General features: G+C 47.5%; 1 long non-coding RNA gene across 1 annotated transcript; it reads left to right on the top strand.

Annotated features, from left to right (window-relative positions):
- The first annotated feature begins 9,977 nt into the window (after positions 1-9,977).
- Positions 9,978-15,807, top strand: LOC129626566 (uncharacterized). The gene is made up of 4 exons (XR_008702041.1): positions 9,978-10,392; positions 11,789-11,894; positions 12,090-12,149; positions 15,450-15,807. It is a non-coding gene; the product is annotated as an uncharacterized LOC129626566 (long non-coding RNA).
- Positions 15,808-16,046: the final 239 nt, after the last annotated feature.

Raw genomic sequence — 16,046 nt, 5'->3', positions numbered from 1 at the left:
ATTCCTAGGTCTGCCAGACTCCAGCAACAATCAATCCCATGGAAGAGGCACAGCTTCTCCTTTGGGGCTCCCTCTACTAGGATAGGAGAAGGCAATGGCAACCCACTCCAGTATTCTTGCCTGGAGAATCCCAGGGATGGGGGAGCCTGATGGGCTGCCGTCTCTGGGGTCACAGAGTTGGACACGACTGAAGCGACTTAGCAGCAGCAGCAGCAGCTACTAGGACATGAGATGGTTGGATGGCACCACAGACTCAATGGACATGAGTCTGAGCAAGCTCCGGGAGCTGGTAATGGACAGGGAAGCCTGGAGTGCTACAGTCCATGGGGTCGCAAAGAGTCATACATGCCTGAGTGACTGAACTGAACTGAACCGGTAGGACACCCCGATTTTGCCACAGTCAAAGCAAACCAATGTCACTTTTTTGTTTTCCATCTGGACTTTGGGGTCTTTGGAGTTTGGGATGCCTGGAATAAGACCATAATTTAGTGCAAGGGGTTTCAAACTGGGTTGCTCACAGACCTTCCTGCCTCCAGGGGTATCGGGTCTGGGGAGGAGACAAGGTGGAGGCGAGGGATAGGGCTCTGCGCCCCTCACTGCTGCTTCTCCTTTATCTGCTGGACCTGTTGGGCTTAACTGTATACGATGCACTCTAAGAGAGTGGTCTGTAGGTAAATATATGTGCAGACGCTGGACTAGCCCAATGACCAGGGGAACTGAGTCTGCAGAGGGCAGTGTCGGAAGGGCTGGAGGGGATTGCTCAGAGGCGGAGGTGGGGCTAGGTCTCTCTTATTTGTTTGTGGCTGCACTGGGTCTTTGTTGCTATGAGGGATTTTCTCCAGTTGCGGTGAGCAGCGATGACGCTCTGGTTGTGGTGCGCTGGCTTCTTACTGCAGCGGCTTCAGTAGTTGAGACGCCCAGGCTCAGTGGTTGTGGCGCAGGGGCTTAGTTGCTCTGAGGCATGTGGAATCTTCCAGGACCAGGGATCGAACCCACGTCCCCTGCATTGGTAGACAAATTCTCATCCACTGGACCACCAGGGAAGCCTGGCGCTCCGGCTCTTGATTGTCCCTCTGAAGTACCCCGCCATCAGACCCCTCTGTTTCCTTGTGTGTCTCATCACTGGTGGTTCATCTTGGCATCACCCGTTTCTGATGTGACTTGTTCTGAGGACTGTTTCCTGCTGATGGAGCATCCCTTCCCATCTATTCAGGTCTGCTCATGTGCTGGACCAGCTTTGTCCTCCTACCACACCACTCCTCCCAGACCCTTTCAGTTCAGTGTTAAGGTCTAGGGATTTACTTAAAAGTAAATAAAAGCTTGTAGGCCTGATACACAGAAAGTCTGTGAGATGCACTAGGAAAACGAGATCCCTGCACGAAAACTTTCACAGGGCGCAGAGTGCGGAGAAGGTCTTCTTACTCCAGGAAGCCCTTTAGGGTTTCTGAAAAGATGCTGGAAGGGTCCAGGCCCCAGGCTCCAGGCTCTGAGCCTCTGGCCTGCCAGCTGCACTGCCTGTGTCCGCTTTGAGCTGCTCATGTATCACTCGACTCCTTCTGCTTCAGGCTGCTCTTATACACCTTTGTGATTAGTAGTCTTTACTTTTAGGAAAGAAGCTTTCAGGAACTTGGTGCTTCTCCAGGGTGTCTGTCTCCTGCATGTATCCTGTATCATGTTGGTTGTTTTCTTTTTGTATACATAGTTTTACTTTTGGCTGTGCTGGGTCTTTGTTGCTGCCCAGGCTTTTTCTCTGGTTGCAGAGAAGAGGGGCTACCCTCTAGCTGTGGTGTGCAAGCTTCTCATTGCAGGGGCTTCTCTTATTGTGGCACACAGGTTTAGTTGCTCTGAAGCATGTGGGATCTTCCCAGATCAGGGATCAAATGCAGGTCTCCTGCATTGGCAGGCAAATTCTTTACTGTTGAGTCACCAGGGAAGCCCCTGGTCACTTTCTTTTCATAAGTTGGCCATTTATTTATCAGTGGTAGTATCCCAGAAACTTTTAAGAATTTTTTTTGGCCACACAGCCGGGCTTGCAGGATCTCAGCTCCTCGATGAGGGATAGAACCCCGGCACTCAGGACTGGAAGCTCAGAGTCCTAACCCCTGGACCACCAGGGAAGTCCCAGCCAGACATGTTTATAAGTAACTATTCGGTGCCAGTGGCTGTGTAGGAAGCTGGTCCTGGTCCTCAGGATACTCATCCTCTTGATCAGGAAGATGATCATATGAAAGAATAACTGCAGGAGGAGTTGCACATGGACAGGGTAGTGAGCGCAGGGAGATCGGGGTGGGCGTGGGGCCAGGAGAGTTCAGGACGGAGCTGCTGAGCCCTTAGCTGGAACCAGGGCAACTGCTCAGAGGTGAAACCTGAGCTGGCCTCGAAGAGCAAGCCTGTACTTGATGAGAGGGTGGGGCATCACCCACAGAGGGCACAGCCTGGGCAAAAATGTACAGAACACCGTGTGTTCGGGAATGGCTGGTGGCTCTGGAAGTGGGCACACAGCAACTGCCCCAGCAGAGAGACATTTTCCATCCGAGAAAGAGCCGAGCTGGGGCAGCTGCTTAGTCTGAGGGCATTAGGGCTGGTGGGAGGGGTGCCGAAACTTAATCCTCTTATCAGATCAGCTCAGCCTGGTCCTGCCTCCCCGGCTGTAGGCTGTAGCCTTGTCCTTCCCACCGTGTCAGCAGCTCGCCAGGGGGCGGGTGAGCCACACCTGCCGCTTGTCCCGTGCTGGCACGGGCTGGTAGAAGTGAAGCCACGTGGTACATGCGTGCTTGTCACCTGTTCCTCTTCTATGATTTATGAGGGTCAGCTCTCCAATTTGTGCTTCTCCATATATCAACTTCATTGTCATCTTCCAATGTTGGTGCTAGAAAGATTTCAGAGCAGTCTTTGTCCCTGAAATTATACACAAGATTCCATCAGTAGGGGCATTCCTTTTCCTAGGGAAAGGCTCCCCGGCTTTTATCCGAGCTTTAAAGTGTTTCTGAGACCCCTTAAGCCGGAGGGACAACCAAAAAACCTATGCTTTCTCCCAAGAGCATAAGCAGAGGGAGAAGCAGCTTTGAGATGAGCACTGAATGGACAGAGGGTGTAGCTGATCCTATATCCAATCCAGTAAATAGGTAGTAGTAGTGTTAGTCGCTCAGTCCTGTCTGACTCTTTGCGACCCGATGGACTGTAGCCCCCAGGCTCCTCTGTCCCTCGGATTCTCCAGGCAAGAATACTGGGGTTGGTTTCCATTTCCTTCTCCAGAGTATCTTCCCAACCCAGGGATCGAACCCGGGTCTCCTGCATTGCAGGTAGATTCTTTACTGTTCGGACTACAGGGAAGACAAAAACACTTAATTTACTAAAATACTTAAGTTACTAAAATTCAAAATTAAGCAAATATTGTGATCTTTTTTCATTTTTTAAAAGGATTTTTTAATGTGGGCCATTTATTTAATATATCACGTTTTTATTTATTTATTTGTTTGTTTTTGGCTGTGCAGGGTCTTAACTGTGAGCACAGGCTTTTCTCCAGCTGAGGCGACTGGGGGCTCCTCTTTAGTCGTGGTTCTCCGGCTTCTCTGGCAGAGCACGGGCTTTAGGGCACAGGTGGGCTTCAGCAGTTGTGGCTCCCAGGCTTTAGAGCACCAGCTCAATAGTTGGGTCACACGGGCTTAGTTGCTCTGCAGTACATGGGATCTTCCTGACCCAGGGATCAAACCCACATCTCCTGCATTGGCAGGTGGATTCTTAACCCCTGAGCCAGCAGGGAAGCCCTGATATGGACCATTTTTAAAGTCTTTTTGAATTTTTACAATATTGCTTCTGCTTTATGTTTTTGATTTTCTGGGCCCAAGGCATGTGGAATCTTAGCTCCCCAGCCAGTGATCAAACTTGTACCCCACTGCATTGGAAGGGAAAATCTTAACCACTCGGCCGCCAGGCAAGTCCCAAAGTTGTGATCTTTGACAGCGCTTGACTATTTACTGTAACCATTATCACAGGAGTTTTCATGGACTTTTTTGTGTTTTATATTTTGTGTTCATATTTTATTATCTTTTTACCTATTAAGGGGTTTCTTCAGGTGCCCTAATCTGCACATGAAATACTGAGGGATCACAGCAACCTGAGAGTGTGGGGCTTTGTTCATTTGCTCTAAAATAAGATCAATAAACCCCTCATGAGGCCTGAAATAGAGATTAAATGCATATGAATGACTATGACATGTCATGCCATTACCGTTAAAGCTGACCTCATGATCCCAAGAGGGTGAAACATGTTTTTCACTGGTTTCAGGGTCATGCAAAATAGAACATGAGTCAGAATTTTTAAAAAGTAAAAAAATGGCAAATGATATTGAGTGCCAACTCTAAGTCTGTCCCTGATTCATGCACTTTATTCAGGAGGTGGGGCACTGGCTCCAAGGCGGTGGGCAGAGATGGATAAGGTCCAGCCTCCGGTTTTAGTTGGAAGTTGGAGTCTCAGGCAGTTGAGACACAGACCGGGGAGCCAGGACCAGGGCTCTGTTGACCCCAGATGTTAGAACTGAAGCTCATTAACAGGGTCATGGGGCTGAGAGAAGACCATGCCCACAGAGCCCCAGTTGTTAAAGTGGGAACAGAGGACTTCCCTAGCAATCCAGTGGTAAAGACTCCACTTGCAATGCAAGGGGCGTGGTTTCAATACCTGGTGGGGGAACCAGGATCCACATGCCATGTGGCGTAGCCAAGCAAATTTAAAGTAATCATAATAAATGGGAACCGGTCAGGTAAGGAGAGAAGAGGGGTGTGGGTTGAGAATTTAAAATGACCACACCCTGGCCACCTACTGCAGGTGCCTTTGCTTGTATGTTTTTTCCAGCACCAATGGGTCCTTTCTCATGAGTTATATATCACCCTCATGACCGCTGTTCTTGTGCAAAAGCAGACACGTTCACACATCAGAAGTTTTAAGGACTGTGTATAAACATTTCAGGGCAGGACAAGGGTGCCCTGTCTGCCATCTGAACTCGATTTCAACAGAGTAGACGTCTTTGTTCTACGAAATTTGCTGCAGGTAGACTCAAGTGATTATTTGAGAGTGATGGCGTTGCCACCCCTCTTAGAGCTGGATTGGCCCTCGCTGGCCTCCAGGTCCCTTGAAACGTCCAACACAAGCTGTTGTACCCACAAAGAGTACCCCTGTAAGACAACACTTGTGGGACTTCCCTGATGGTTCAGAGGTTACGACTCTGTGCTTCTAATGCAGGGCTCTTGGGTTTGACCCTTGGTCAAGGAACTAAGATCCCATATGCTGGGGAGTAAGGCCACAAAATAAAAAATAATTAACTATCAGTGAAAGTTGCTCAGTCATGTCTGACTCTTTGTGATCCCATGAACTTTACAGTCCATGGAATTCTCCAGGCCAGAATACTGGAGTGGGTAGCCTTTCCCTTCTCCAAGGGGTCTTCCCAACCCAGGGATCGAACCCAGGTCTCCCACATTGCAAGCAGATTCTTTACCAGCTGAGCCACAAGGGAAGCCCAAGAATACTAGAGTGGGTAGCCTATCCTTTCTCCAGTGGATCTTCCCGGCCCGGGAATCTAACCGTGGTCTCCTGCATTGTAGACGGATTCTTTACCAACTAAGCTATGAGGGAAGCTCAACTAAATAAAAGGTATCACTTAAAAGACAAAAAAAAATTTGCTGTTAGAACTTTTTTGTTAATTTAAAAATAGTTCTATTGATCTTTAGAACTATTTGATCAATAGTTCTATTGATCTTTCTGTAATTTTTATTCCATGAAGATCAGTGGAATGAGGCACTGAAAGCAGAGACACTCATAGTAAGCGGGTCAAAAGCGGCATTTTGTTGGGACTTCCCTGGTGGTTGAATGGCTAAGACTCCATGCTCCTGATACAGAGAGCCCAGGTTCGATCCCTGATCAGGGAACTAGGTCCCACGTTCTGCAATGAAGACCTGGTGCAGTCAAATAAATCAATTAAATAAGTACTTAAAAAAAAAGCAGACAAATAGAGACAAGTCTTCAGACTCAAGCTGGGGCTCTTTCTGTTCTGTCCTTGGGGATAAACAAAGTTAAGCAGATACAAACTCTGGGGACAAAGCAGTGTCAGAGATCTTGTCTACAAAGTAACAAATCGTTAAGGAAACAGTCTCATTTCTGGCAGGTGGTTTTTAGCCCTTACCTTCAGGCATATTTTTGCGTATGCAAGTTGGGACTGCCCAGCTCGGGCAGGGGTGGAGGTGGGGATAAACCTGAGCGGGATAGTGAAGGGCTGGGGCTGTTTAGTTCATTTTAGTTTCCAGTCAGAATGGGTCTGGGAAGGGGGCAGCTGATACACCAAAGGTGATGGGTGGTGGATGCAGGGACCAGCACCTCCTGTACTGGAAGGCGAAGGCTTAACCACTGGACCTCCAGGGAAGTCTCCAAACTTTCACCAATTTTTGTGCAAGGAAATCACTCTGCATTGAGTAGCTCCTCAGGTCTCTTGGGAGAACTGTTAGCATAAGCGCCTGGCACCCCACTTCATTCATTCCCATGACAGTCCAAGGCTGAGCATCAGTTTGTCACATCTCCATTTCTCGTGTCTCGTGCTGCTTGTATCTCAGTTTCCTATCAACACAGAGATAAGATCATTTCAGGAGCGTCGGCAAAGAAAATAAACAGGTAGAACTCATATTTCCCTAGATGACTCCACCGAGCCTCCTTCCCCAAGGTCCCCAAGGTGTTGAAACCAGGCAGCTGTCAATCCAAATGCTGAGCAGTCATGCTGAAAAGCTATTTGGACTTGGACAAACCCAAGCCTTCTGAGTTTCTGTCTCCTTATCTATAAAATGAGATTAATAATAGTTATCTTGGGAGGATCTGGTGAGGATTAGCTTTTAATTTGATCATTAATCCATTCATGCATTTCAAATATCTGAGCACCAGCTCTGCTGGAGATGAAGTGCTGAGTGAAACCCAGACACTGTTCCTTCTTCTCAGGGAATTTAGACCCTAAAAGGGGAAGTTGTCCTGCCCACAAATGATGCCAATAAATGGGGTCCATTTTAGAAAAAAAATTATTTATGGCTGTGCAGGGTCTTTGTTGCTGCGCAGGCTTTTTCTCTAGTCTCAGTGAGCGGGGACTGCTCTCTAGTTGCGGTGCTCAGGCCTCTCATTGCTGTGGCTTCTCTTGCAGAGCCTGGGCTCTAGGCACACAGGCTTCAGTATTTGTGGTGCCTGGGCTTAGTTGCTCCACAGCCCGTGAGATCATCCCAGACCAGAGATGGAATCTGTGTAAAGCAGACTCTTTACCGCTAAACCACTAAGGAAGCCCTAGAGTGTCTGCTTTTACCCTGGAATAATGTCTAAGAGGCAAGTAATATATTAATATTTCCAGGCAGGGGTACGGGAGCTCATTTGGGTGTTTGGGGTGGGGGAGACAGGGAGGCTGAGCAAGAGTTCTTCGCTCAGGAAGACACCTGAGCTGATGAGTGAGGGGGAGAAGGGATAGGAAGACAAGGAAAAAGAGGAAGGAATTAGGCAGAAGCAACAGGACAGAAACTGCCGGCAAAGCAGGAGACCCAGGTTTGATCCCTGGGTCAGGAAGATCCCCTGGAGAAGGAAATGAAATACGATCCACTCCACGGACAGAGGCACCTGAAAGGCTACAGTCCATGGGGTCGCAGAGTCAGACTCCACTGAGCAGCGAACACTTTCACTTTCAAGGGGCTTGCATTCCAGACAGAGGATACAGCATGTGCAAAGGCCCTGGGTGGGGACATTGAGACACTGGTTGAGGAATTCACAGAAGCCCAGTGTGGCAGGGTTCCAGGGAAGAACAAGAGCTGACCCCATGTTGGCCCTGTTCCTTTTACTTTAATGCTTGCTTCCTGTTGCTTGTATTCACTAAAAGGATACTGTCTATACAGAATGGCCTGCCTGGGGGAACCCTGACCCTCTGCCTGAATGTTAAACCAAAGTGCCTCTGTTCAGGGAAACATCCAGACCCTGTCCACCTGGGAATGGCTTCAAGAAAGAAGAAACACTCCCCGCCCCCAACCCAGGGCAGAGTTATGGAGTTAAGTCTTGCAAGGAGAAACTTGAAAGACTGATAGACTTCCTCACCACCTCCTCCACCTTCGTTCTATAAAAGAAACTGGCATCCAGACCCTGATAAGATGGTTATTTTGAGACATTAGTCTGCCATCTTTTCAGTCTGCCGGCTTTCCAGATAAAGTCATCATTCTTTGCCTCAACACCTTGTCTCCTGACTTACCTGGCCTGTCGCGCAGTGAGCAGAGCAGTCTTGAACTTGGCAACAGCAGGAGAGCAGAGGGATGGACATAGTGGTAGGACCAGGCACAGGGCCTAAGCTCAGAAGCAAGACTCAGAAGCCCTTCTAGGAAAACAGCCAAGGGGACAGGCACAGCTGAGCCTGCTAAGAGTCGCTGAAACCAGCAACCCCTTCAGGAGTCACAGGGTGGGTATGACCCTGGTGATAGTTCTCGGTGGGCTTGAGGGGGCCACAACTGAAGGCTCTACCCTTTCCTGTAGATTGTGAAGTCCATCGAGGGCCATTCTGCACAGCCTCAGGATGGACAATTCCATAGATCCAGTCAGGTTTGCAACTTGTAAATATCTATCAGAATATTCTTGATGGCTATACATATACATATATGGCTTAGTCCCTTCACTGCTCACCTGAAACTATCACAGTATTGTTAATGGTTTATACCCCAATACAGAAGAAAAAGTTCAAAAAAGTATAAAACCTCAGGCCTCCCCCCACCAAAAAAAGATACATGGGCTCACATAGGAAAATTTAGGAGTCACAAGATGATTTATTAATATGTTGATTATCTTATAAAATATTTATTGTCATTGTTTTGCAACACATAATAAAACTTCCAGAATAAAACAAGAAAGAAAAGAAAAACAAAGAATACTCTCATTGGGCTTCCCTGGTGATCCAGTGGTTAAGAGTCCCCCTTGCAGTGCAGGGGACACGGCTTAGACTCCTGCTCCAGATGCCACATGCCACGGGGCAACTAAGCCCATGTGCCTAGAGCTCGAGCTCTGCAACCAGAGAGCATCCTCCGCTCTCTCCAACTAGAGAAACCCCGTGTGCAGCAACAAAGACCCAGAGCAGCCAACAATAAATAAATACTTCAAAAAATTTAGAAAAGAATATTCTTGTTACCCCAAAACTGGGTTCACTTCTTGTTGGGTGTCGAGCTAAAAGACACAGCCAAGCCCAAGTGTAGCATAAGGAATGGTTTACTACTTGCAGCGAGTAAGGACAATACAGGGGAACTTAAAATACAGGGGACTTTAAAACTCCCCCGATTCAGCAGCTCAAAACAGCTGAATCGGGGGAGTTTTAAGCTAAGGGTATCTGCATGTTCACAAAGGGACTTGGGCGGTTGACAGTCAGAGCTTTAGTTGACCGGACTCTTGAGGGTCAGAAAAAGTCAACATCAGCATCTCTTAGGTTCCAGTTGATCTGGTGGTTGAGCGCTTCTGGCTGATCTTTACTACTGAGACAGACTGAGAGTCTTCACAACTGATACTTTATCTTTGCTATTGTTACTTCTCTGGCCTGGTGACAATGGTTAGTTCCTGCATTCTGTTGTTCCCTTCAGATCATTAATTACTGAGACCCATTCCAGCACAAGCCCTGTGGCCAGGCTTACATCACAAAAAGGCTTAGGTCAAAAATAGCTTCTCTTCTGTTAAGAAAGCCGTGCCTAGTTTCAAAAAAGGTATCAAGTATGTACAGTTGGAAGTCAACGGTGTGTGCAGTGTTGGGGTACGGAATGGAGACGAAAATTTCTAGATAGCTGTAATTAGAGGAGAAGAGCCTGATTTTGGAACTGGGAGATTGGAGTCCACTACTGGTTACCTACATAATCTAGTGCAGGTGATAGCCCTCGGAGCCTGGGTTTCTTCAGTTGTAAAACGGGGATAAGAGCATTCCCACCCTGGAGTTCTTGAGGGTCAGAGTCACGCATTCTTCATCTTCTGGGTACTAGAGACCACACCCTACAGTGAGGTTCAGAGATCAGGCAACAGCCTCTGCCTTAAGGGAGCTCATAGTTTAGGTCCTAGATGTTAAGAAAGAAACAAGGAAATAGGTAACTACATACAATGTGATGGGCACTGAGCAAAAGAAAGATGCAGGTGTGATGGGACTGAGGACAGAGCCTGCACATGTAGCAGAGGCTGCTGACTCCCTGCCCTTGTCCCGCTGTTCCAGCCACAGCTCCCACATATCCATGCCTGGAGGCTCTCTCCGCCCACTGGAGCCTGCAGGCAGGAAGTGAGGAGGGATAACCACCTTCCCCAGCAGCTCTCAACCTATGCATGGCAGTGTTGCATCAGCACCAAACCTTGTGCCCTGAGCAGGCCAACTTTGAGGTGAGTGTCCCTGGATTTCAGAACTTTCCCCAGAACAAGCCTTCATGATGACTTGTTTATCACGTCGCCTGTTAGTGACTCCTTCCTTGCATCATTTCACTTTCCCAATCTCTCTCTTTTTCAACATATCCTTTTTTAAAATATTTTTCTTTTATTTATTTGTTATTTTATAGTTTATTTATAAATTAATAAATTATTGATTTATTATAATTAATAAGTGTATAATAACAATAAATATGTGGGTCTTCGTTGCTGCTCGAGGGTTTTCTCTAATTGCGAGGAGCTATGAGGGCTACTCTTCCTTGCTGTGCACGGCTTCTCATTGCAGTGGTGTTTCTTGCTAAGGAGCACAGTCTCTAGAACACAGGTTCAGTAATTCTGATGCTCCGACTTAGCTGCCTCATGGCATGTGGGATCCTCCCGGACCACGGATCAAACCCGTGTCCCCTACATTAGTAGGCAGAGTCTTAACCATTGGACCACCAGGGAAGCCCCTCACTGTCCAATAACCTAACAATACTTTCTACGGTCACTTACCAATAGTTCTCCAGCACTCAAATCCTTGTCTGGGAACCTGTTTCTTGGGAAACCCACCTGGAAGAAGGGGGAGACAGAGTCTCTGGAATGAAACCTCTGACCTGAGCTCTTGGGTCTCTGAAGGGAAGCCTAGTTGACCACCCCTAACCTCCAGACACAAGTAAGGCATCCGATTCAGCATCTTTATTAAAAGAAAAAATTGACCAAAGCCTGGTCTTTGATCCAGGGCAGGTCCACAAACAATGTGTTATGGGTCCAATGACAGGAAGTGAGAGTAAGCCTTAGTCTACATCAAGAAATTGAACAAAATGAACCTTTATTACAGCTCATCGAGAAGCCCAAGTTTAGAATGCCCAGTTCCTTTCTTAACCATGGTGTTTCTGTTTCTTGTGTCCACAAGCTAACAACGGTGCTTTGTCCCAAGTCTTTCCCAGGATAGGTCAACCCAGAGAAGAAATAAAGCACAAAGGCCCCTCACACGGAATTTAGCCTCAGGCTTCTGGAACCATGGGGTGCTCTGGCCTTTGGAAGGACCCCTCTCTGGCCCCCAGGTTTCCAAGGGCTCCAGCTCACATGCTGCCCCTCAGGAGGGCTGGGAGCCACATCAGCCGAGCCTGGTAATCACCCTTGGCACAGCCAAGCAAGCAGCTCCAGGAGAAGCCAATTAGTGGAACAATGTCTAGAAGTGTGTGTGTGCGTGCATGCTCGGTCATGTCCGACTGCGACCCCGTGGACTGTAGCCCGCCAGACTCCCCTGTCCATGGGATTTTCCAGGCAAAATACTGGAGTGGGTTGCCATTTCCTCCTCCAGGGGATCTTCCTGACCCAGGGGTTGAATCTGTGTCTCCTGCATTGACAGGCGATTCTTTACCACTGAGCCATGTGGGAAGCCCATAATGTCTAGAAGACTGAGTACCAGACATCAGAGGCAAGGGCTGATGGTACCTAATCTCCCAGGACCAACGGTGAGCACAGCTTTGAAGATGTTTCTAAGAACAGGCTGGAAAATTATCAAACTGGATGCACAGCCTTTCTCTGCCGTGCCCTCACCACATCTACCAACAGAGTCAGGGCTGTACATATGGTAGGTGCTCGAGGAAGTTTCTAAAAACATAAGAGAAAAATACGTTCTGATTTTTTCCCTTTGATTTCCCTCTTAGTTGAAGACCTTCTCTCTGATACGAAGAAGCAGATTTCACATAATGTAGTTGGATGAGTGGGTAAGCACCTTGATTTCATTCAGGTTGCCACCCAGGTATTTTTTTTTTTTTCTGAGGAATTAAAAGCAACTCTACTGTCTTACAAATCAAGTCTTTACAAGAACAGAAATGTGGCTCTCTAGAAACAATGGAAAGCCTACCTATTTCTTTACCAATCCCAAATTCTCCCCTATCATCTCAAAAAGCTTGCAGATATTGTAGAAGACCTGGGCTTAGGGAACAAAAGTCCTTCATGGTGGAAGGTCTCCTCCATCCATATCAACTCCTTCCCCAAAGAATTCAAACCAAGTTCTTTCCCCTCGACACACAACCTCTCACCATCCTCCTACTTCTGTCTCTCCCCACACCACACAAAGTTCTTGAAAGAACGATCCTCTATCTTTACTCCGAATTGTATTTTTAAATTTCTTTTTTTTTTAATTAATTTATTTGGCTACACCAGGTCTTAGTTGCGGCCTGTGGGATCTAGTTCCCTGCCCAGGGATGGAACATGGGCCCCCTGCCTCGGGAACATGGAGTCTGAGCCACTGCACCACCAGGGAAGTCCCCCAAATTGCATTTTCTTTAAATGTAATTTCAGCTTTTTTCATATTTTTAAGTTTTAGCTATGATTTAGTTGCATCTAGTATCAGTTGTGACACTCTCAGGCTTCTCTCAGCTGCTTGCAGTCTCACTGGGCTTAATTAATTACATGTGGGATCTTAGTTCCCTGACCGGGTATCAAACCTGTGTCCTCGGCATTGGAAGGTGAATTCTTAACCACTGGACTACCAGGGAAGTCCCTAATTTAAGCTTTATTTATTTACCTATTTAAAAATTTTTTTAATTGGAAAAATTTTTTTGTTTGGTTGTGCTGGGTCTTTGTAGTTACGAGCAGGCCTTCTCTCGTTGCGGAGAGTGGGGACTGCTCTCCTCCAGCCGTGTGCTGGCTTCTCGCTGTGCTGGCTTCTCTTGTTGCAGAGCGGGGGCTCTAGGAGCACAGGCTTCAATCGTCGTGATGCCTGGGCTTAGTGGCTTAGTGACTCTGAGGCATGGGGGATCTTCCCGGACCAGGGATTGAACTCATGTCCCCTACACTGGCGGCTGGACTCCCATCCACTCTACCACCAGTATACCCCTCAAATCACCTCCTTCTGGCCCCTGCCCCAGGGCTCCTCGGCAACTGCTCTGGTCAAGAGCTCCAGCAACCTCATCGACCTGAAAGTGAATAAGCCCTTCCCAGATCTGCATCGACCTTGCCTCTCCGCTGTGGTTGGTGACTCTGTTCTTCCCTCTCCTCTGTTCCTTGGCTTTGTGACATCACACCCTCCCCATCTCGGGCGTACGGCTCCACCGCAGTCAACTTTGCCAGTCTGCTCTTTTCTGTCTGCTTCTTAAATGGAGGTGTTTTCCAAGATTCTTGCCCACATCTTCTGTTCTCTCCATTCACACTCTTCCTAGTGATGGAAACATTTACTGGAATCTGGTTACCATCCCTAGGCAGATGCTTTCTAAAGCCATATCCAGCCTGGATTGCTCTTCTTAGCATAAGGCCCAGAAGATTTCAGATCTAGACTCGTAGGCAGGGATGTGGGACTGGACCTCAGAGCCTGCTTCTCCTTCTTGGCCTCCCCAGGATGGTGAAGACAGTAGAACTTACAACCAGCTTTTTTCTACTCATCAGGCACCTGGGGAGATACATCTCCACCTGGGCCTGCCAGAATTCAGACTTTCTCTTCTGAGCTGAGAAGGACATTGGTTTTGGGGTTGGTGGGGGCGGTGGCAGGGGTGCTTCCCTGGCAGCTCAGTAGTGACGAATCCACCTGAGCCATGGGTTCAATCCCTGGTTCAGGAAGATCCCACATGCCACAGAGCAAATGGGCCTGTGCACCACAGCTACTGAGGCTGAGCTCTGGAGCTCACAAGCTGCCACTACCGAGTCTGCATGCCACAACTCCTGAAACCCATGAGCCTAGAACCCGCGCTCTGCTACAAGAGGAGCCACTGAAATGAGAAGCCAGCACACTGCAACTCGAGAAAGCCTGAGCAGCAGTGAAGACCCAGCGCAGCCCAAAATAATTTAAAAAAGAAGGGTATTGGTTTTTTATTGTGTTGCCACAGAGAATGCAGGCTCTAAAGATAAAATGACAGGGATGGGCCAAATGGGTTTCTCACTCTTGCACACATTTTCTATTGCATGTAGTTATTGCAAAATATATTACCACAAGTTTAGACAAAATTAAAGCTGTACACATCTGTTATTTCACACCTTCCATGGGTCAGAAGTCTGGACATGGGTTCAGTGGGTTCTCAGCTCAGGGTTTCACCAGGCTACAATCAAGGTGTCATCTCATTAGGGTCCCATCCGAGACTTCGGGGTCTTATGATAAGCTCACTGGTGTTGGCAGAATTTTTTACTCATGACTGTTTGGCTGAGATTCCCTTTTTCTTGCTGGCTATTGGCTGAGGCCCTGGTGACTCAGACAGTAGACTCTACCTCCAATGCAGAAGACCTGGGTTCGATCCCTAGGTTGGGAAGATCCCCTGGAGAAGGAAATGGCAACCCACTCCAGAATTTTTGCCTGGAGAATCCCATGAACAGAGGAGCCTGGTGGGCTACAGTCCATGGGGTTGCAAAGAGTTGGACACGACTGAGCGACTTTCATTTCACTTTACTCTCAAGGCCTACAGTTCCTTGCTACATTGCTCCCTCTCTAGGCTGGCCCATATGGCAGGTTACTTCTTCAAAACCTGCAGGAGAGGGACTTCCCTGGTGGTCCAGTGTCTAAGACTCTGCACTCCCAATGCAGGGGGGCCAGGTTCCATCCCTTGTCAGGGAACCAGATCCCACAGGCTGTAACTAAGAGTTTGCATGCCAGAGCTGATGGCCCTGCATATCACAGCTAAGACCCAGCACAGCCAAAGACAAAAAATTATTTTAAAGCCAGCAGGAGAATCTTTAGTGCTTTAAATCTCTTCTTTATGAAAGACCCAGGTGTCTTTAAAGGGTTCACCTGATGTTGTCAGACTCATTCAGGATAAACATCCTTTGGAGTAACTCAGAGTCAACTGATTTGGGACCTTCACTCTATCTACAAAACCTCTTCCTTATTTTACTCAACTACCAGAATCAAATCTATCATATTCATGGTCCACCCCACACTCCAGGGAAGTGGATTGTGCAAGAATATACAGCAGGGGTCAAGAGTCTAGAGCCACCTTGAAATTCTGCCCAGCACATCTCCCTGTTTGAATTCCTCACGCCATGCAATGCCAAGCCATACCCGATGTCATGCGTGTTGCTCTTGTACTCTGCTGCAGGGGTTTATACAGTCTCAAGCTTGCCTGGCCATGGAGATGGATGCAGAAAGATTCTGCCTCGAGTCTACAGCTGAACAAATATTCCAGCAGGGAGAGGGTTGAGATAAGTGTGAAAGAAGGCTGTGAACCTTACTACTGTCTCCATGACAGAAATGGCAAAAATGGGGGCAGATGATAACTTGAAATCACAACTTTCTTTTGCCTAATATGGATAATGAGTGTGCCATGTACTCACAATTTTTATAGAAAAATTCATCATAGGCAAACGTGTTTTCTAGGCAAAGGAGATTTTATCAGGTGATAAAAATTTTTCTGTCTTGCAGGTCTGAGATCTAACATTCCACTGAAGGAAATTCCTCAAGGGTTATCAATAAAAGCATTGTTTTATTTAATTGTTAAAAATGTTCTGTGAGATGGTTATATTTCCATTATTCTTCCCATTTTATAAATAAGGAAGCCAAAGCTCAGAGAGGTTAAGTAACTTGCTCAAAGTTGCAGAGCTATTAAGCATGGAAAGATATGACTGATAGCAAGTCTATCTGACTCCAAAGCCCTTGCTGGTTACCAGTTGTGAGGTGTTGTCTCTTTCTCACCTCA

Source organism: Bubalus kerabau, chromosome 14, assembly GCF_029407905.1.
Source record: "Bubalus kerabau isolate K-KA32 ecotype Philippines breed swamp buffalo chromosome 14, PCC_UOA_SB_1v2, whole genome shotgun sequence".
NCBI lineage: Eukaryota > Metazoa > Chordata > Mammalia > Artiodactyla > Bovidae > Bubalus > Bubalus kerabau.
The sequence above is the reverse complement of the archived record's forward strand: the minus strand, read 5'-3'. Positions and strand labels throughout refer to the sequence as shown.